Here is a 21487-nt window from a genome sequence, read left to right as displayed (position 1 = left end):
AACATGTCTAAAAATAAACCTTCCGTTTTCCTCAGAAACAGAGCTAAATCAAGACCTTACCAGTGAGCTAATACACAAACACACAGACACATGAAACAAAGTGAACCCTTTTAAATCAACCTTTTATCACAGTAACTAACTCACCAGTGAGCCAATACACAAACACACAGACACATGAAACAAAATGAACCCTTTTAAGCAACCTTTTATCACAGTAACTACATCAGAGAGGCCTCCATGTACTTGTATGTGTGTGTGAGTGAGTGAGTGTCTGATTGAGTGTGAGAGAGAGAGACAGACAGAGAAAAGAGTGAAAGAGAACTAGATACAGTTGCACAGGGTCTGGTCTGTAACTCTGTCAGGTGTGTGTGTGTGTGTGTGTGTGTGTGTGTGTGTGTGTGTGTGTGTGTGTGTGTGTGTGTGTGTGTGTGTGTGTGTGTGTGTGTGTGTGTGTGTGTGTGTGTGTGTGTGTGTGTGTGTGTGTGTGTGTGTGTGTGTGTGTGTGTGTGTGTGTGACAGCAGACAGACGTTTGTCTGGTAGTGAGGCCAGGGGCCAGCACCACCAGGCCCCCAACACCCTGTCCACACATATGTTGAACTAATCACGTCCCTTAATGATACATTATTCATAGCAGGGTCTCACAGGGTGACTGAGGGGAGAGACAGGGGTGAGAGAGGGACACCGTTGGAGAGAGGAAGGGAGGCTGTGAGGGAAAGAGAGAGGGAGAGACTGAGATGACAGGACTTAGTGAAAGTTGTTGTTGTTTGCATGTGTGTTTGTCCGTTAGTCCAGCTGCTTTGGAATACAAGTGTGAATCCTTAGTCCAGGGCTAAAGCTTAGCCCAGGGTTAACAAATGCTTGTTTTAACACAAACTGAGCTAGCCTAGGGTTAACAAATGCTTGTTTTAACACAAACTGAGCTAGCCTAGGGTTAACAAATGCTTGTTTTAACACAAACTAAGCTAGCCCAGGGTTAACAAATGCTTGTTTTAACACAAACTAAGCTAGCCCAGGGTTAACTAATGCTTGTTTTAACACAAACTAAGCTAGCCCAGGGTTAACAAATGCTTGTTTTAACACAAACTAAGCTAGCACCAGGGTTAAAAAATGCTTGTTTTAACACAAACTAAGCTAGCCCAGGGTTAACACATGCTTGTTTTAACACAAACTAAACTAGCCCAGGGTTAACAAATGCTTGTTTTAACACAAACTAAGCTAGCCCAGGGTCAGACTAGTCTGAGGTTAAGAACAATGCAGTGTGAAAAGGCCTATTGAAGACATTGAAAAGATTGGGAGATTTTATTGCCTTCAATCAATCAGGCAGTATCTCACTTTCTGTCTCTCTGTCTCTTTGTCTCTCTTTCTTTCTCCCTTTCTCTTTCTCTCTCTCTGGGATGGGCTACCAGATAGCCACAACTGTGTAGGATAATGAACACACAGACACAGCACCATTCACATTCCATAATGGAGACTGATAGGAGTTTAAACTCTCTTCACTCTGACAAGGCTCTCCATTCTACTGATTAGCCTTGCTAGCACAACAGAGTTAGAGTTTCAAAAAATGTGAAATTCAAACGATAGCGATGAGTCATTTTGTAGCTTCTTAGTAATATGAACTCTGTTGCAGTGTCCAGCTAAACCCCTGTCCAGCTCAAACCCATTATAGCTGACTGCTATCCTGCATGTCCTACATAGCCAGTCCAGTCAATAGTTTCAACCCCCTCTCCAAATCACATCCATACAGTTGTCAGCACAATTCACATGGATCCGGCCGAGCTGATTAAGACCCATTGTGTATAGCTGCTTCAGAAGGGTCAGTCAAAGTTCACAGTAAATCGACCCTGTAGGGGAGCACTTTCTGACACCATATATCCTCTGTTTCACTGACCCACTTACTGCTATCTGTAACTGCACTGAGCTGCTGGATTAGACCTAGCCACAGGATGCCCTGTGTGTTTCTGTGTGTGTTTGTGTGTGTGTATAGCTGTGTGTGTGTTTGTGCCAGGCCTATAACGAGCGTAACTAACAGGCTTGTCCAGGCAGTGAGGGCTGGACGGTAAGATTGAGGGACACCTACTGCTAATTAAACTCTGTCCTCCGGTCACTGTCTCTCACAGTACTCAGCTATAAGTCAGATAGAGAAATGGAGGCAGGGAGAAAGGTAAGGGACAGAATAAGGTATGGTGGAGAGGGAGGGAGTGCAGGAAGGAGAGATGGTTAAAAGGAGAGAGGGTTAAGAGCTGTCAGGGAATACATAAAGTCCAGTCTAGTCCAGCCTAAACACCTAGCATGAATCAGAATAAAATGCTGAAGTCTGCTTCTAAAACTGGGATAATACAGAAGGCTATGTGTGAGTATTTACATGATTGGATATGAGGGTGTAAAAGCAGTGTGTCTAATGCTGAGGGACTAAACAAGCTATAAACAGTAACCTGTCACTAAGCAGGATATAGACACCATATACATGGCCTGTCATCAAACCCTGTGTGGGCCTTTATGCTGTTAAATCTCATATTTGGTGACACAAATTGCAGTTTCTTTCTCTCGTCCCTATAGGCCCTCTTTCATTTATGACAACCTAGGTCTTCTTTCATACAGGCTTGTGATCTGTGTTTTCTAGGCCAGGCATGCACGCACACAAACAAGCACACACGCGCACACGCGCACACACACACACACTCTTCTTTAATGACTTATTCAGTGTCACAGCTTACTTTCCAAAATAGAAACATAACCCACAAAATCAATTGAAATGTTTCCACGACTGACAGGACTTATATTGGTAAAATATAAAACGCATCAGAACCGGCTCTGCCTTTGTTCAGTGAACACAGCACGGTGCGGAGTGGCTCGGTATGACGGAGGCTGTGTTTGCGAGCCCCTGGTACATTAGGGGATATTTTTTTCTCAGTCTTTGATCACTGTAGTCTTTGAAGTAACACTTGCAAATAGAAAAAGAGGCAGAAGTCACAGAGAGTTCACATCGCAAACTTGGCACTGCGTACGGCTTGCCGATGGTAATCTGCATAATATATTCTTTAGATTATCAGAGGAAGATAACACCCAGTGGATAAACCCCTCCCACACAGGCCTAATTAACAGGATGAGACAAGCTGGATTTGTCCTCAATTACAGTTTAGAGAGTTAGAGAGAAAACATTAGAGAACAAATGTTTGTTTGGGTTGTTTTGTATGATTTAAGTGGTTTGAAGTTAGGGTTGAGAGGGGGATGAGAGGGGGGTGAGAGGATGAGGTGAACTGGCTGAGCCTCAAGAAGGCGTAGGATAGAGTCATGACTGTTGTTTACTGCAGTTATAGATATAGAATTAAAGATTGTTCGTAGCAATAGTTTAAAAAATTGAAGATACCTCCAGCTGGATTGGACTGGAACTGTCAGGTCGTAAGTTAGTTGAGCAGTACGGATATGTATGGACACCTCACTATATTTGTGTGGAACCTTTTTAGCTTCTTGTTCTTTTCATTTGGACTATGTGTGTGTGTATAAACATGGAGTGCTGGGTAAACTGTCTAGTGCTACTTATTCTCTCCATGTCTGTAAATGTGTTAACTGAGGAGCTTAACTGGAGCAGAGAGACTAATGACAACTCAAGGGAGAGATACATTAGCATACTGTAAGCATTCAAATAGACTTTCAAAATGTACAGTGCCTTTGGAAAGTATTCAGACCCCTTGACTTTTTCCACATTTTGTTAAGTTACAGCCTTATTCTAAAATGGATTAAATAAATAAAAATCCTTAGTAATCTACTGACAAACCCCATAATGACAAAGCAAAATTGTTGAATTGTTTGCACATTTATTAAAAATAAAAAACAGATATAACTTGTTTACATAAGTATTCAGACCCTTTGCTATGAGACTCGAAATTGAGCTCAGGTGCATCCTGTTTCCATTGATCATCCTTGAGATGTTTCTACAACTTGATTAGAGTCCACCTATGGTAATTAAATTGAATGGACATGATTTGTAAAGGCACATATCTGCCTATATAAGGTCCCACAGTTGACAGTGCATGTCAGAGCCAAAACTAAGCCATGAGGTCGAAGGATTTGTCCATAGAGCTCCGAGACAGAATTGTGTCGAGGCACAGATCTGGGGAAGAGTACCAAAACATTTCTGCAGCATTGAAGGTCCCAAGGAACACTCCATCATTCTTAAATGGAAGAAGTTTGGAACCACCAAGACTCTTCCTAGAGCTGGCCGCCCGGCCAAACTGAGCAATCGGGGGAGAAAGACCTTGGTCAGAGAGGTTATCAAGAACCCAATGGTCGCTCTGGAGTTCGTCTGTGGAGATGGGAGAACCTTCCAGAAAGACAACCATCTCTGCAGCACTCCACCATTTAGGACTTTATGGTAGAGCGGCCAGACGGAAGCCACTCTATAAAGCACATGACAGGTCGCTTGGAGTTTGCCAAAAGGTACCTAAAGTCTCTCAGACCATGAGAAACAAGATTCTCTGCTCTGATGAAACCTGATCAGATGGCTTGAATGCCAAGCGTCAAGTCTGCAGGAAACATGGCACCATCCCTACAGTGAATGAAAGAACCTCCCAAAACACAGGTGTGCCAAGCTTGTAGTGTGATCCCCAAGAAGACTTGAGGCTGTAATCGCTGCCAAAGTTGCTTCAACAGAACAGAGAAGATGTAATCCAGAGACATGTGTTTTATACAACAGCCTTCCGTGTGTTCTTTTTTCGACTCTCTCTGCATATTTGCATTCAAACGTCCAGAATTCCCTCCATAGCTATCATACTGTAATTCCACCGGGCATTCGACTGACTTCATAACTTGGTCCTCTTGAAAGTGGAGAGCAACATTTTTGCAGTTCTACTAAGTGATATCTTAAAAAAGCTGTGTTAGAAAGGATTACCTACACATACTGACCAGCTCATGTTATAGATAGAAGCGTGCTACATGGCAGACCAATCCAAACTCATCTCTCGGCAGGTCCAGCCAATCCATTAATTGGAAGGTTCCTATCATTATCTGTGGCTAAACCAACTAGGCACGTAATTTAACCATTCTGTTCGTATTTACAGATGACATACACATTTTTTGTTAAGGCACATGAAAATTCACATGTTCCAGAAGGCAATTCTGCAAAAAAAAATACATTTTGATAATAAAAAAAAGTAAGTTCAAATGCCTCACCTGTGAAGTAGTCACGCGTGACATAAGCCTAGATTCCTAAAGCGAGACACAAATATAAACGCAACATGTAACAATTTCAAAGATTTTACTGAGTTTACGGTTCATATAAGCAAATCAGTCAACATCATCAGTACTGACTTGCCACTTATGTATGTAGTAAATAAGTAGTGAAACACGTATTATTGAGTAGAAATTGTAGTAGGTAGTAATCAATTATAAGGTAGTTGACATTTTTTATGAGGTTGAGGCAAAATACTGCCATCTGGTGGTGACTAGAAACAATGACATAATAGGAACCATTACAAATTGATGGTCCTAATACATATTAGTGCTTGAAAAAGTACTTGAAAGTCCTTGAATTTGGCTTGACACTGTCTGTACGAACCCTAATAAATATATAAATATAAATATATAAATAATACAATGTTTATGATAAGAACAAAGACACAATATCCTTTCATTTTAGAACATACACACGTAATGCATGCACATCCACATCTTCAAATACTCTCACACTACAGTCATAAATGCTTCAGAACATTTCTTCTGAGGTGTGTGTGTGTGTGAGAGAGAGAGATACAGACAGAGAGAGAGATATAGACAGAGAGAGAGAGAGAGAGAGAGAGAGAGAGTGCTCATGCATTATAAAGAGCAGTCCAAGCTCCTGTCTCTGATATACCTCCAGTCTGGTCTTGGGATCTGAGATGTGTCCTTGAGAACCAGCCAGTGTGAGTGTGTGTTTGTGTGTGTGTCTGTCTGTGTGTGTGTTCCTAAACACACAAGAGGTTTCTCAAGACTGGACCAATTAAGCGGCAGGCCGATGCTTGTTACACCACAACACTCCTTCTCTGAAATGTCACACCACCATTCCTGCCATGTGTCCCTTCAGTTAGCTGCTCTGTTTGTGTGTGCGTGCGTGTGTGCAAGCATGCATGCATTTGCGTTTATGTGTGTGTCAGGACTGATGGCTGATATTAACTCAGGGTTCATCAACTCTCCTGTAGTGTGAGTGATGTTGTCATACAGGGTCAGTGGTGGGACATCGGTCCTATCCATCACTACAGCCCCTGCCCCACACACACACACGCACGCGCACACACACTCTCTCTCTCTCCGTCTCTGTAAGGCTGAAGGGCTAATAGGAGGAGACATGGTCTACTGATCAAACACACACACACAACCTTCCACAGGTCACACACACCCCTTGTGTTGACAACAAAGGAAAGCAGAGTATAACACAGCTCTAATAAATAAAACACCATCAGAAAATACTTTATAGTCACACTTCAAATGTGTGAAGGCTATGTTGATATCTTTAACTTTTCTCTACTAAACTTGCTGAAAGTTGTGGGGGAAAAAACAACACCTCCCGGCTATAACTCCATCTGAGCTCAGACAGCAAACAGTGTTTCTGTGATTTATACCTCAGATCAGCTGGATCAATGTGTGTTACAGAGACAGATAGAGACAGAGCTGTTATAAATGATATCTCTCTTACTGCAGCCATGAAGCCCAGGAAAGCTTTTCGCTGTAAAGCAGCCACAGCTAATGTTTGCAACCATTTGCAAAGCTTGAACTCAGTAAAGTTAAGCACTGTTTGGATAAAAATGACTTTGTGTTGACAAATTACAAGATCCCAGTTTAATGGAAGCTGAAAACCTAACATATTCAGATGGGGAATCATTTTCCCTTAGAGGTTTACAGCGAGCGAGAGGAAGGGAACAGGCCCAGCTTAACTGAAAGCATGTTGCAGGGCTATATAAGCTGTCAGAACATTACTATTATTCCTTAGCTTCCGTATCTGCCTCCATTTATAGGACTGTGGTCTTACGGTAGACTCGGAGTAGGAAATTGTCCTTTGACACTGATCTCCAGTAAGTTTTGTGTGGTTAAGATAAGGGGCGTTTAAGCTGTTTACCTTTTTTTTTAACACAGATTCAAAGAGCACATACATTTTTAAAAATCTAATCTACAGCTATGGAATTACTTTTGTGCCTTTAATATCAAGCAAACCTTTTGACGTGGAGAACAACATTCTTAGTATTGCAAGCAAAATAATGATATTGAAAGCAAAACACTAACCGGAAAGTTTTCAGAGCAAAATAAATAATATTGCAAGGAAATAATCGTGAAAAGGCAAGAACAAATGAATTGTAAATGAATGAAACAAAGAAGAATCTGTGAAACCTTTTCAGTGATAGTGCAATGAAACACTTCTCTCTTTGCCTGAAATGTTTTCTATCTTTGGTTAAGTTATCCTGCACATAGCTTTCTCTGCATTGTTTTGCAGTTGAAAAGTTTGGGCGAGCATTCATTCCAGGTGGGGTTATTAAGAGGGAGCCTAAAATGATGTATCTCTGTTGGTCAACCGGTTTCCGGGGGACAGGTCAGCCTCACCCAATGATCCAGTTTGTTACCATCCTAGCTACATGTAGGTATGTTAGATGGGCTACCGTGCACACTGATAACTTCCTAGCAACTCGTTTGCTTGATTGATAATTCCAGAAGTTAGATGTATCAATTGTATCCCCTGAAATATTATCTTCAGCACCTAACTATGTTTACTAGCTAACAGGCTAAGAAGCTAGCTAGAAAGTTGAGTCACACAAATGACTGTGATAGCAACGGTGGAACTGAAACAAATCTGAAAACATATTTTTCTAAACACATCCATCTATGCATATATGGCCAGTAACAATAGCTGCAAGTTATGTGTATTTCTCCAAATTTAAGCAAGAGTATATGGGCATAACCTCGACCTTCTTTGAGTTAGTCCTTGGTGAGACAGTTGACAAAGCTGTTGCTTGACTCAATACTGTTAAAGCTGCAAGACATGGGCATTATTGCATATAGAGTTTTTCCTCGCTAATGTTGACTGAAAATCAGGGGCATAAAAGCAGACAAATAACAGTGTTTAATTAGTGCATTGATTTGTCATGTCCATCCCGTAGCAATGAGTCTTCACAATTAACCATCACAAATGATTTTATTACAGGTACAAGTAACAGTTATTATTGTCCTTAGAACAATCAATGGTGTTCAATAAACAGGTTACAATTGCCGCAAAGTGTTAGCCTCGTTTTCCTTGATAATGGTTTCCAACATTAGATTGGCAGAACTTCACTAAAGAGCAAGAACATTTCTGTATTGTAATTCTACTTGCAGAATAGCTTATCGAGCATATGACTAGTGGCTGGTAACAAATTGGAACTGTAAACATGACTGAACACAGTTCAGCGACAATGGATAAGTCTGCTCTACTCTTTCTCATCGACACAGTTATAAATATTAGTACTATTTGTATTTATTATGGATCCCCATTAGCTGTTGCCAAGTGTTATTGGGGATGAAGTGATATTCCTCCTCGGCTTCTCTCAGATATGGAGACAGGTCACCACCTAGAACCGCCTGTGAAAAAGGAGCAGAAATGATGCAAAAAGGTTAGCATAGGTGGAAACCTAACACAGATGATCAATGTACAATAACGATAAGTGCACTAGTCACAATTCAATTATTGGTTTTTATTATTCACGATAAAGGTATCGGTATTAATTCACAAAATTTACAAAAGTACGGTCTTATTGTAGTTCAATTAGGTGTTATAGCACAGGCAGGGATGACAATTTACACACTGCTGTCCTTCGGGGCAAAAAATGAGGAACACTGAACTAGTGCACACTATGGGAGGAAAGGTGAAGAATCAGGACACAAGCCGACCCTCTACCCCTAAACCGTATGCATTCATACAATCCCCCTCATGGACTTAAAAGGAATGAACTGGTGGTGTAAGAAATATGGCGGAACTCCCCCCAACCATGGTTGTAGTAAACCATTGCCTTAAATCCATGAAGGGGAGTTAACAAGTGCAGATCATTGGAAGAAGGGGGTTTAGGGCATCTATGCATTTTTCAGCCATTTTGGTGCCACTCCAGCCCTTGCGTCCCATGGGAGAGCATCCACATGGCTGATGGAGGGCAGCTGGTCAGCAGCATCTGGAAGACAGAAGGGGGCTGTCTGCTGGAGGAGCTGCTGGGTTTTCCTGCACACAGCAATGACGTTAGTCAGCTGAACTACTCCTTCTCATAGTTTCCTATGGGTTGGAACACAAAATAGATTAGTTGAAAGGCACACTGTCAGGTCTGGACTGGAGCAAATAAGCTAATATAGAAAAGGCTTTTCTTCCAAAAAAAGATTGTTTGTACCTTTCTGATAACAGGAACTCAGAAGAATCCAATTTATTCTAGTCCCAAATTTGCTGAAAACTAAATAGTGTGCCACATAATGTTGTCAGACGTTTGCAAATGTTTGCTACTGGTGGTAAATATGCAGCAATCTTTTTGCAACAATAATATTTATTGCAATAAGTGGCAAACAATTTGCCAGAGGGTTTTATTTGGCAGAAAATTCTTTCAAGATTCAATTTGAATCTGTGGCAAACCTGTGGCAACAAGTTCCAAGACCAGTAACCGTTGATGACCAAATCAGAGGGATTAGAAACATCTGTTGGAAAATGGAAACCAAGCTCTCTAGCTAGCTAGCTACAAAAGGTGTGTAACTTATTAATTCAACGTTCTAATAAACTTTAACATTTTATTAGCTAAATCATGCCTAGTTAGCAATGTCATGCTTTATAAGATAGAGTGAAACACATTTTGTTGATACCAGTTGCAATCTGTCAGAGCCACTGACTGGCTAGTGCTTCGCTAGCTAATGTCAGCGATCATATTTTTGCAAATTTTGTGTGATACGCAGCGAGCTAACTAATGATTTGCCTAAAGAATTGTTTTGTGTGAATATTTTGCTGTCTTAATACCAATATGCATGTCAATATGTTAGTGTCACGGTTCAGTAGGATATTAGCTAACACAACTGCTAAGGTAGCAACAATATGAGCTGACTTGACATACTGACTCAGCTCCAGCCACTTTAATATTGGAAAAATTTATGTCAAAAATGTATCACTAGCCACTTTAAACAAATGCCACTTAATATAATGTTTACATACCCTACATTACTCTTCTCATATGTATATACCGTACTCTATACCATCTACTGCATCTTGCCATCTTTATGTAATAAATGTATCACTAGCCACTTTAAATAATGCCACTTCTTTATGTTTACATAACCTACATTACTCATCTCATATGTATATACTGTACTCGATACCATCTACTGCATCTACTTGCCTATGCCGTTCTGTACCATCACTCATTCATATATCTTTATGTACATATTCTTCATCCCTTTACACTTGTGTGTATAAGGTAGTTGTTGTGAATTGTTACGTTAGATTACTTGTTGGTTATTACTGCATTGTCGGAACTAGAAGCACAAGCATTTCGCTACACTCGCATTAACATCTGCTAACCATGTGTATGTGACAAATAAAATTTGATTTGACATCAAAGCAAAACTTCACATTAGCATATGGACACTCTTTCCCTACCTGTGGTGTTGGAAGAGGCTGGGAGGAGGATGCATCAACACCCTAGAAATATGTTTGTGGTGCAATCACTCATCAAAACGTTTTTGTGGGTGTTCAACCTATGGGGGCGCTATGTCATTATTGGATAAAAAAAAACATGCCTATTTTAAGCGTAATATTTTGTCACGAAAAGATGCTCGACTATGCATATAATTGGCAGCTTTGGAATGAAAACACTCTACCGTTTCCAAAACTGCAAAGATATTATCTGTGAGTGCCCCAGAACTGATGCTACAGGTGAAACCCGAATGAAACTTCAAACAGGAAATGAGCAGTATTTTTGACGCTCTGTTTTTTATTGTCTCCTTATATGGCTGTGAAAGCGCCACGAATTAGCCTGCCCTTTCTATCGTTTCTCCAAGTTGTCTGCAGCATTGTGACGTATTTGTAGGAATATCATTGGAAGATTGGCCATAAGAGACTACATTTATCAGGGGTCCGCCCGGTGTCCTTTGTTGAAATTGTTGCGTAATCTCCAAGCTGCTCGCATTCATCCATGTGATTGAGACAGAGAGGAGACTTCCAGAAATTATATATCATGAAGAGATATGTGAAAAACACCTTGAGGATTGATTCTAAACAACGTTTACCATGTTTCAGTCGATATTATGGAGTTAATGTGGAAGAAAGTTTGGCGTTTGGATGAATGAATTTTCATTGTTTTTGGTAGCCAAACATGACGCAGAAAACGGACCGATTTCTCCTGCACAAATAATCTTTCAGGAAAAACTGAACATTTGCTATCTAACTGAGTCTCCTCATTTAAAACATCCGAAGTTCTTCAAAGGTAAATTATTTTATTTGAATGGTTTTCTGGTTTTTGTGAAAATGTTGCCTGCTGAATGCTAACGCTAAATGCTCATGCTAAATGCTAACGCTAGCTATCAATACTGTTACACAAATGCTTGTTCTGCTATGGTTGAGAAGCATATTTTTGAAAAGCTGAGATGACAGTGTTAACAAAAGGCTAAGCTTGAGAGCTAGCATATTGATTTAATTTCATTTGCGATTTTCATGAATAGTTAACGTTGTGTTATGCTAATGAGCTTGCTGATAGATTTACACAATCCTGGATACATTTTTTTTCTTAGCTAAACGTGACGCACAAAATGGAGCGATTTCTCCTAAACAAATAATCTTTCAGGAAAAACGGAACATTTGCTATCTAACTGAGTCTCCTCATTGAAAACATCAGAAGTTCTTCAAAGGTAAATTATTTTATTTGAATGGTTTTCTGGTTTTTGTGAAAATGTTGCCTGCTGAATGCTAACGCTAAATGATATGCTAACGCTAAATGCTCTTACACAAATGCTTGTTTTGCTATGGTTGAGAAGCATATTTTTGAAAATCTGAGATGACAGTGTTGTTAACAATAGGCTAAGCTTGAGAGCTAGCATATTTATTTCATTTCATTTGTGATTTTCATGAATAGTTTACGTTGCGTTATGGTAATGAGTTTGAGGCTGTATTCACGATCCCGGATCCGGGATGGCTCGACGCAAGAAGTTAAATGAGTGTATTGTCTTCAAGATTGATAAGGTAAGCAAATGCATGCATTCTCAAATGTAGCCCATACATTAATTATTTGTAACAATGACATGTTTCATTGCTTTAAACTAGTAGTAGCTAGCTCATCTTGATGATGTTATTACTTCTCTTGTTCTAGAGGCAACCAGTTACAAGGCACAACACCTGATTGAGTCCTTCAATTGAACTGAGGACAGAGAAATGTGTGTGCACCAGACAGGTCCAGACTTCTTGCATGCATGACATTGAGATGTAAGTTGCATTCAAAAACATACTGGCTTGTTTGGATGACCCAATTGCTGGATTGCTTGCATTTAGTTCAACTACTGATGCACATAAATCTTTATATATTTCTAGGATTAATATATAATTATATTTTTTGTTAAAACTGGGCTGAAGTGCATTCTACTACGCTTTCATTCCATCACAACAATTCATTTGAAATACAAATGTTACATTTTGGAAATTGTGAAAAGTTATTTAAGTAATGACGGTCATTTGCAGAGTGACCTTCAAATGTAATACATTACACAATGTTTGTATGTCAAAAAAGCATGATGATGTGTGCATGTGCGTGTGTGCCGTCACCTAAAATAGTCTAAGATAGCTGAAGTGTGTCAGTGAATGTGAATATCTATTGATTTGCTCTTGCACTGTCTGAGACAGATCTGTGTTAATACCACGTTAGACAGTATCACATGCATGTTCTGAATTGGATTTCATTTTGTTTATGTTTTCATTATTTCAATTGTGTTATTTATCTTTTAAACTTCATTGGTTGAAATATATTGCTCAGTTATTACTTTGGCTCATGTAAATAATTCTGTATTTGCCCCTTTAAACATGCTAAGGTCATCATCCCCATAGTGTTCACATTTCTCTCATGTAAATGTTGTAGCTACAAAAAAATATAAAATAAACAATTTATTGGGGAAATATCCAGTCTTTGCCCTTTTCCTCATTACCATGCTGTTACGGATCCTCCAGGTACTGCTGCTCATTATGTTCACCCGTTCCGGAGGTCGACTTCACTGGCCTTCTAGGCTGCACTGAACTGTGTCATTACGCACACCTGGTTCCAATTTCTCACTGATTGTGTTTGTATAATTGTGCCCTTTGTTTCCCCATTGGGCTGTGGATTATTGTTCCCATGTCCGTTGGTTGTGTGAGTACCTGTGTTGTCTCAGCCTGTGCATTGGGTATTACGGGTCTCGTCCTGTGGCGTTCTACGAGGTTTACCATCGCTATTTTGTTTGGGGACATCCCAGTGTTATGTATACTTGTTTGTTTTGGGTGTATTAAAAACCCAGATTATGTATTCCTGCGCCTGTCTCCAAATCCTTTATTCCAGCGTGACAGAATAATTGACCCGACAAATGGAGACAGCAGGGAATGCCGAGCTTGCGACCATTGTGGGGACAGTACAGCACCAAGAGGACTGTCTCTCCAGACTTGGGGTCGTCATGGACAGTGAGCGGGGAGCAGAATGTGCAGTCCCTCCAGTCTCCAGCATCGTTTCCGGTACCAGTTCCCACACCACAACTTACCCCCGTTCCATCAGAGCCGGTCCGTGGAATACCCCTATCCCTCCCGGAGAGCTTTGACGGCGCGCCAGAAAGATGCAAGGGTTCCTTCTACAATGCGACCTGGAGCTCGCTCGCTACGCCGAGGCTGTTTCCGGAAGAGACAGGGTTGCAACCATCATCTCGGCACTGACTGGATGGGCTCTGGACTGGGGTGCTCTCGCCTGGGAGACGGGTGGCCCTGAGGTTGAGTCCTAGGAGTGCTTCACCCTCCACTTCCGCTCGTAATTTAATCATCCTGTGGAGGGCCGAGAGGGGGGTGAGCGTCTACTCCAACTACGGCAGGGAGCTAGGACCGCCTCGGAGTTCACCCTGGAGTTCCGGACCATCGTGGCTTCCACCGGATGGAAATAGTTGGCTCTGGTCACCGTTTTCTGCTGCGGACTGTGGGAGGAGGTACAGCTGGAGTTAGCCTGTCATGATGACAACATGTCACTCGACCAGCTCATCAGCATGGCGATCCAGTTAGACAACCTCCTGCGGTCCTGAAGTAAACCTGCGTGGAGGCAGAGCATAGGAGAAGGAGGAATCTGGGCATCTGCGTCTATTGTGGGGAAGGGGGTCATTTCTCCCCGACCTGCTCTCTTATCCCCTAGGAGGCGAGGAGGTGACAAGCCAGGGAATTCTCCTGCACTAACCCAGGTGGGAGGCAAGGTCTCTCCTTGTCTGTCAAATTAACCAGTGAGTTCTCTCGCCCTTCACTCCCGTTAGCTCTGATTGATTTTTTTAGATGCATCCACTGCATTACACATCCCTTTGGTTCCCCTACAGTCACCCATTCCGGCTCGTACATCACATTACTGTTCCTGTTTCTTTGCTGACCCAGGACACTCATTCAGAACAGATCACCTTCTTGATTATAGACACCCCCTCGCAACCCATTGTTTAAGGTGTCCCCTGGTTGAGTTTGCATAACCCGGTTATTTCCTGGTCCGAGAGGAGACTGCTGGGATGGTCGCAGGAGTGTCAGGGGAGGTGTCTCGCGGTGTCGGTCAACACCACAACGGTGAAAAGTCCGGACTGTGTTCATCAAGTGGATTTACCGGAGGAGTACCAGGATATGCACTGGGTTTTTTCAAAGACCTGCCTCCCCATAGCCCCTGGGACTATGCCACTGACCTGTAATCTGATGCATCCCTCCCGAGAGGACATGTCTATTCCCTCTCCTATGCAGAGACCGAGGCCATGGAGACCAATGTACAGGAGAGTCTCCAGCAGAGTTTTATCCATCCCTCTAAGTCACCAGCCCCCTCAAGCTTCTTTTTTTGTGAAGAAGATAGATAAGGGACTGCGCCCCTGCATTGATTATCGAACACTGAACAAGGCCACCATCAAGTTCAGCTATCCTTTACCCCTCATACTAACCATCAAACAAATGCAAGGGGGCGCAGTACTTCACGAAGCTGGACTTGAGGTGCGTCTACAATCTGGTGCAAATTTGTGCGGGCAATGAATGGAAGAATGCTTTTTCCGCAACCACAGTTCATTACAAGTATCTCGTAATGCCAGTTGTACTGTCTAATGCTCCTTCAGTCTTCCAGGCCTTCATCAACGAAGTGTTACAGGACATGCTGGGACAGGGCGTAGTGGTCTATATAGACAAGATTTTGGTCTATTCTGCTGACCACGTTCAGCATGTCTCGTTAGTCAGGTATGTTCCGAGAAGACTGTTGGCGCATGATCTATATGCTAAACAGAGAGATGGAGGACCAGCGCAGTCAGGTCATTGACCATCCCCAATTCCGTGAAAGCAGTACAGCGATTCCTTCGGTTCGCCAACTATTTTCGGAGGTTCATCCTGGGCTTCAGCACAGTGGTCGCACCTCTTACCTCCCTGCTGAGAGGAGGTCCCCAGCGGCTTCGTTGGACGGCGGAGAGGGGGTTTGAGACGCTGAAGGCACGTTTCACCACTGCTCCTGTGTTGGCACATCCCGACCCCTCACTCCCCTTCATTGTTGTGGTGGATGCCTCCGAAGTAGGAGTCAGGGCCGTGTTATCACAGTGCACCGGAACCTCTCCAAAGCTGCAGCCCTGTGCTTTCTACTCCAAGCAGCTGAGCCCAGACCAGAGGAACTACGACTTAGGGGACCGGGAACTCTTGGCGGTCAAGAAGGCTCTGAAGGCGTAGAGGCACTGGTTTGAGGGGTCCAAACACCCTTTCCTGGTGTGGACGGACCACCGCAACCTGGAGTACATCAGGGCAGCAAAGAGGCTAAACCCGAGACAGGCCAGGTGGGCCCTATTCTTCACCAGGTTCCAATTCACGATTTCCTATAGGCCAGGCTCGAAGAATGTGAAGGTGGACGCCCCGTCTTACCTCTATGACACAGATGAGAGGCAAGGACAAGAGACCCCCATCATCCCTCTGTTCCGCATCATTGCACCAGCGGTGTGGGACGTGGACGCCGACATATGGCAGGCCCTGCATACGGAACCCGCACCTTCACAGTGCCCAGACAACCGTGCCTAATTTCCCACAGGTGTGCCGGACCGCCTCCTTTCCTGGGCACACATGGCACCACCTCCCCTGACACTCCTGCGACCATCCCCGCAGTCTCCTCTCGGACCAGGAAATAACCGGGTTATGCAAACTCAACATGGGGAGACCTTAAACAATGGGGTGCGTGGGGGTGTCCCATACTGGGATAGGCGTACCGTCACCTGCCTAATGGAGAAGTACAGCTTGCCACCTTGGCTAGGGACATCTGGGCTTACGTCTCTTCCTGCTCCATCTGTGCTTAGTCAAAGACACCCAGACACCTCCCATTTGGAACGCTCTTTCCACTGCCGGTTCCACAATGACCCTGGACTCACCTCTCGGTGGACTCTGTCACTGACCTTCCCCCCTCCCAGGGGAACACCACCGTTCTCATCGTTGTGGACTGGTTTTCCAAAGCTTGTCGCTTCCTTCCTGTCCCTGGGCTCCCGTTGGCCATGCAAACCCAGCACTACGGGATCCCGGAGGATATTGTGTCAGACCGTGACCCTCAGTTCACCTCACATGTATGGAAGGCATTCATGGAACGCCTGGGGTCACGATGAGTCTCACCTCCGGGTATCGTCCTCAAGCTAATGGGCAGGTGGAGATGGTCAATCAGGAGGTGGGAAGGTTCCTGAGGTGTTACTGTCAGGATTGGCCACGGGGAGTGGGCAGACTTTCTACCTGGCGGAGAATTCCCTACCTTGGCGGAGAGGTCCTGGATTTGAGGCGTCGGGGTGGGGTGGGGGGGCTGGGGTCTCCAGTACCCCATCGAATAGGAGGGGTACGGCCCAGAGGAGCGGTGCTGGGTTCCTGTGGTGGACATCCTGGACGCTTCGCTGACCAGGGATTTTCCGAACCGCACTCAGGGACGCAGTGCGGGTCGGCCCAGGCACCGGCGGTGAGGGGGGGTCCTGTCACGGATCCCCCAGGTACAGCTGCTCATTCTGTTCACCAGTTACAGAGGTCGACATCACTGAACTGTGTCATTACACACACCTGGTTCCAATTCCTCACTGATTGTATTTGTATAATGCGCCCTTTGTTTCCCCATTGGGCTGTCGATTATTTTTTGCATGTCCGTTGGTCGTGTGAGTACCTTTGCGTTGTCTCAGCCTGTGCTGTGTGTTTTGTGCATTGTGTATTACAAGTCTCGTCCCGTGTCGTTCTACAAGGTTTACCATCGCTCTTTTGTTTGGGTACATCCCAGGGTTTTGTATATGTGTTTGTTTTGGGTGTATTAAAAACCCAGATGTACAGTGGGGCAAAAAAAGTATTTAGTCAGCCACCAATTGTGCAAGTTCTCCCACTTAAAAAGATGAGGCCTATAATTTTCATCATAGGTACACTACAACTATGGCAGACAAAATGAGGGGGTAAAATCCAGAAAATCACATTGTAGGATTTTTTATGAATTCATTTGCAAATTATGGTGGAAAATAAGTATTTGGTCACCTACAAACAAGCAAGATTTCTGGTTCTCACAGACCTGTAACTTCTTCTTTAAGAGGCTCCTCTGTCCCCCACTCGTTACCTGTATTAACCTCTTGCTCCTACCTGACACGCAGGCGTCCCATCTAGACATCTGGAAATGCAAATGCGCTGTGCTAAATGCTAATAGTACTAGTTAAAACTCAAACGTTCATTAAAATACACATGCAGGGTATTGAATTAAAGCTACACTCGTTGTGAATCCAGGCAACAAGTCAGATTTTTAAAATGCTTTTCGGCGAAAGCATGAGAAGCTATTATCTGATAGCATGTAACACCCCAAAAGACCCGCAGGGGACGTAAACAAAATAATTAGCATAGTCGTCGCTACACAAACCGCACAAATAAAATATAAAACATTCATTACCTTTGACCATCTTCTTTGTTGGCACTCCTAGATGTCCCATAATCACCATTGGGTCTTTTTTTTCTCGATTAAATCGGTCCATATATAGCCTAGATATCGATCTATGAAGACTGTGTGATAAGTGAAAAAAATAGCGTCTTATAACGTAACGTCATTTTTTTAAATTAAAAAAGTCGACAATAAACTTTCACAAAACACTTCGAAATACTTTTGTAATGCAACTTTAGGTATTAGTACACGTTAATAAGCGACCAAATTGATCACGGGGCGATGTATATTCTTTAGCTGTCCTTTTGGAAATAATGTCCGGGTAAATCTCAACCAAAATATCCGGTCGGAGACCTGAAGAAATGGCTTGTCTCTTCTTCGTTTGACCAAGAAACAAAGCCTAGGCAAATGACAAGACTGTTGACATCGTGTGGAAGCTGTAGCAACCTCAGCCCCATTTATTGTGGTTCGCCTTTATCAATGGGTTGAAGTGGCGGATGGATATATATTTCCATTTTCAGTGATCAGATTTTCCTGCGCTTTTCGATGAAACGCACGTTCTGTTATAGTCACAGCCGTGATTTAACCAGTTTTATAAACGTCTGAGTGTTTTCTATCCACACATACTAATCATATGCATATACTATATTCCTGGCATGAGCAGCAGGGCGCTGAAATGTTGCGCGATTTTTAACAGAATGTTCGAAAAAGTAGGGGGTAGGAGTAACAGGTTAATGGCACCTGTTTGAACTTGTTATCAGTATAAAAGACACCTATCCACAACCAGGTGAATCCAGGTGAAAGCCATGATCCATTATTGATGTCACTTGTTAAACCCACTTCAATCAGTGTAGAAGAAAGTTTAAATAAGGATTTTAAACCTTGAGACGGGGAGATCGTGTATGCCATTCAGTGGGTGAATGGGCAAGACAAAATATTTAAGTGCCTTTGAACGGGGTATGGTAGTAGGTGCCATTTGAGTGGTGCACCCGTTTGAGTGTGTCAAGAACTGTAGCGCTGCTGGGTTTTTCATGCTAAACAGTTTCCTGTTTGTATCAAGAATGGTCCACCACCCAAAGGACATCCAGCCAACTTAACACAACTGTGGGAAGCATTTGAGTCAACATGGGCCAGCACACCTGTGGAACGATTTCGACACCTTGTCCATGCCCTAACGAATTGAGGCTGTTCTGAGGCCAAAAGGGGGTGAAACTCATTATTATCCTAATGTTTTGTACACTCGGTGTAATTCAATTTGAACTCTACTGTGAACTCTACCATGCCATAGAGTAGCACTTAAATCAGAATATTGCTGTAGGATTCAGCTACAGGGCTAGGCATAGAGGTGGTTGAGAGAGCATATCCCACATCTCCACCCTTCTCGAAGAGTGCACTTGCACACTTCTCGTCATGGATTTAAAAGCATAGGATGGGGGTGTAAGCATTGGCAGGAGGGAATTTGCAAGAAGGGTGGAGAATCCAGATGCAACTCACATGGTAACATTACCTTTAGGTCAAAGTCCTCCACCTCCTATCTTTCCAAGTTGTAGTAGACCTACCTAATATAGGATACCTTCTATTAGCTGGTTTAGATGAACTCCATGAGGATGAGCTCCTCCTACATGTGCTCACTACTCTGTGAAGATGCCAGACAGAGACAGGCAGGCAGACAGGACAGACAGGTGGACACACACACAGCCAGTGTGAGAGCCAGGTCACAAAAAAAGAAACACATGCAAAACAAAATTGTTTATAGTACATGCACACGCTAATGTGTACTCTACTGAAAAGCTTTCAGATAGTAGTGCCATAGCGCTCCCGAACCCAAGGCCATACAGCTCTGGAGTCATGAGAAGGGCCAGTAGTGCACTTCTTGAGAGTAACTTCAGTGCATCCTATCTTCCTTGCTGGCTGTGATATAAATTATATAACCATGCTAGTTAGCTAGATAATTGTTTTAATGCATGTTTTAAATGAGAAATTACAAGACACAAAAGGCACTTACCTAAGGGTGTTTCCCAATGGCCTCAATGTTATAAAGGTAACAATACCTAGCCGGGCTAGTCAGTCCCAGTGTGCTAGCTAGCTAGTAGCAACTAGCCACTGAGCCCATTTATCCGAAATGGAAAACGAACAAAACAAATCAAGCTTTTTTATACACTAGCTGGCAAGTTGGCTTAAAACGCTGTTGCCTTAGCATTGCCAGCTATTTAGCTAGCTATCTAACATAGCTGTACTAGCCATTGTTTTAAGCTACTAGCTGGGTTTTAAAAAATGAGGATGAACTGTCACTTCACAACAAGTTGACCAACTGAGAGACATCATCTATGCCTCCTCAAAACCCTGACTACACGGAACAAATGTGCCAAAACGTTGCAGTGTTTCATCGCAATCATGTTATCATTGAAAATTATATACTTTTGGGGAATTAATTTATAATTCATTTTGTTCTTGCCTTACGTAATTATTTCCTCGCAATATTATTTATTTTGCTCTCAATACTTTTGGGTTAATGTTATGCTTTCAATATTTTTTGTTGTTGTTGCAATAAGACTTTTGTTCTCGAATTCAAAAGGTTTGTTCAATATTAAAGGGACTAAAAGGCACCATATATTGTCTGCTCTCCTATAACTGTCTCTGTGACCACAATCTAAACCTTGGGTGTTTCTCAATATGCATATTACCATGCTCCAAGCACGCAAATTGGAGCATGGAATGAGTATGAGTTTGAAAACAAAGAATGTAAAACGGAGAACGGAGGGTAGTTCTCAGATGCGTTCTTCATTTGCACACATTTCGAAGCATGCATCTGAATGTTCCCAGGATTGTTGACTTAAATTAAATCAAAATCTAATCAAATTAAATTGTATTGGTTCTATACACATATTTAGCCGATGTTATTGCGGGTGTAGCGAAATGCTCTATACTTTGTTGAAGCACCTTTGGCAGCGATTACAGCCTCGAGTCTTCTTGGGTATGACGCTACAAGCTTGACACACCTGTATTTGGGGAATTTCTCCCATTCTTCTCTGCAGATCCTCTCAAGTTCTGTAAGGTTGGATGGGGAGCTTTGCTCCGTTCATCTTTCCCTGGTCTCCCAGGGAAAAACATCCCCACAGCATGATGCTGTCACCACAATGCTTCACCATAGGGATGGTGCCAGGTTTCCTCCAGATGTGACGCATGGCATTCAGGCCAAAGAGTTAAATCTTGGTTTCATCAGACCAGAGAATCTTGCTTCTCATGGTCTGAGAGTCCTTTAGGTCCTCAAGCGGTCTGTTAAGTGTATTATACTGGCCTGATTGGTGGAGTGCTGCAGAGATGCTTGTCCTTCTGGAAGGTTCTCCCATCTCCACAGAGGAACTCTGGAGCTTTGTCAGAGTGACCATCGGGT

At 42.9% G+C, this 21487-nt stretch overlaps 1 protein-coding gene across 1 annotated transcript in view; it reads right to left on the bottom strand.

Moving 5' to 3' along the window:
* Nucleotides 1–21487, bottom strand: part of LOC124018380 (ephrin type-A receptor 6-like) — a 194463-nt gene that overhangs the window by 47060 nt on the left and 125916 nt on the right. The gene's annotated exons all lie outside the window — the stretch shown is intronic.

Source organism: Oncorhynchus gorbuscha, unplaced genomic scaffold, assembly GCF_021184085.1.
Source record: "Oncorhynchus gorbuscha isolate QuinsamMale2020 ecotype Even-year unplaced genomic scaffold, OgorEven_v1.0 Un_scaffold_499, whole genome shotgun sequence".
NCBI classification, from domain to species: Eukaryota; Metazoa; Chordata; class Actinopteri; order Salmoniformes; family Salmonidae; genus Oncorhynchus; species Oncorhynchus gorbuscha.
This window is presented reverse-complemented; position numbering and strand designations above follow the sequence as displayed.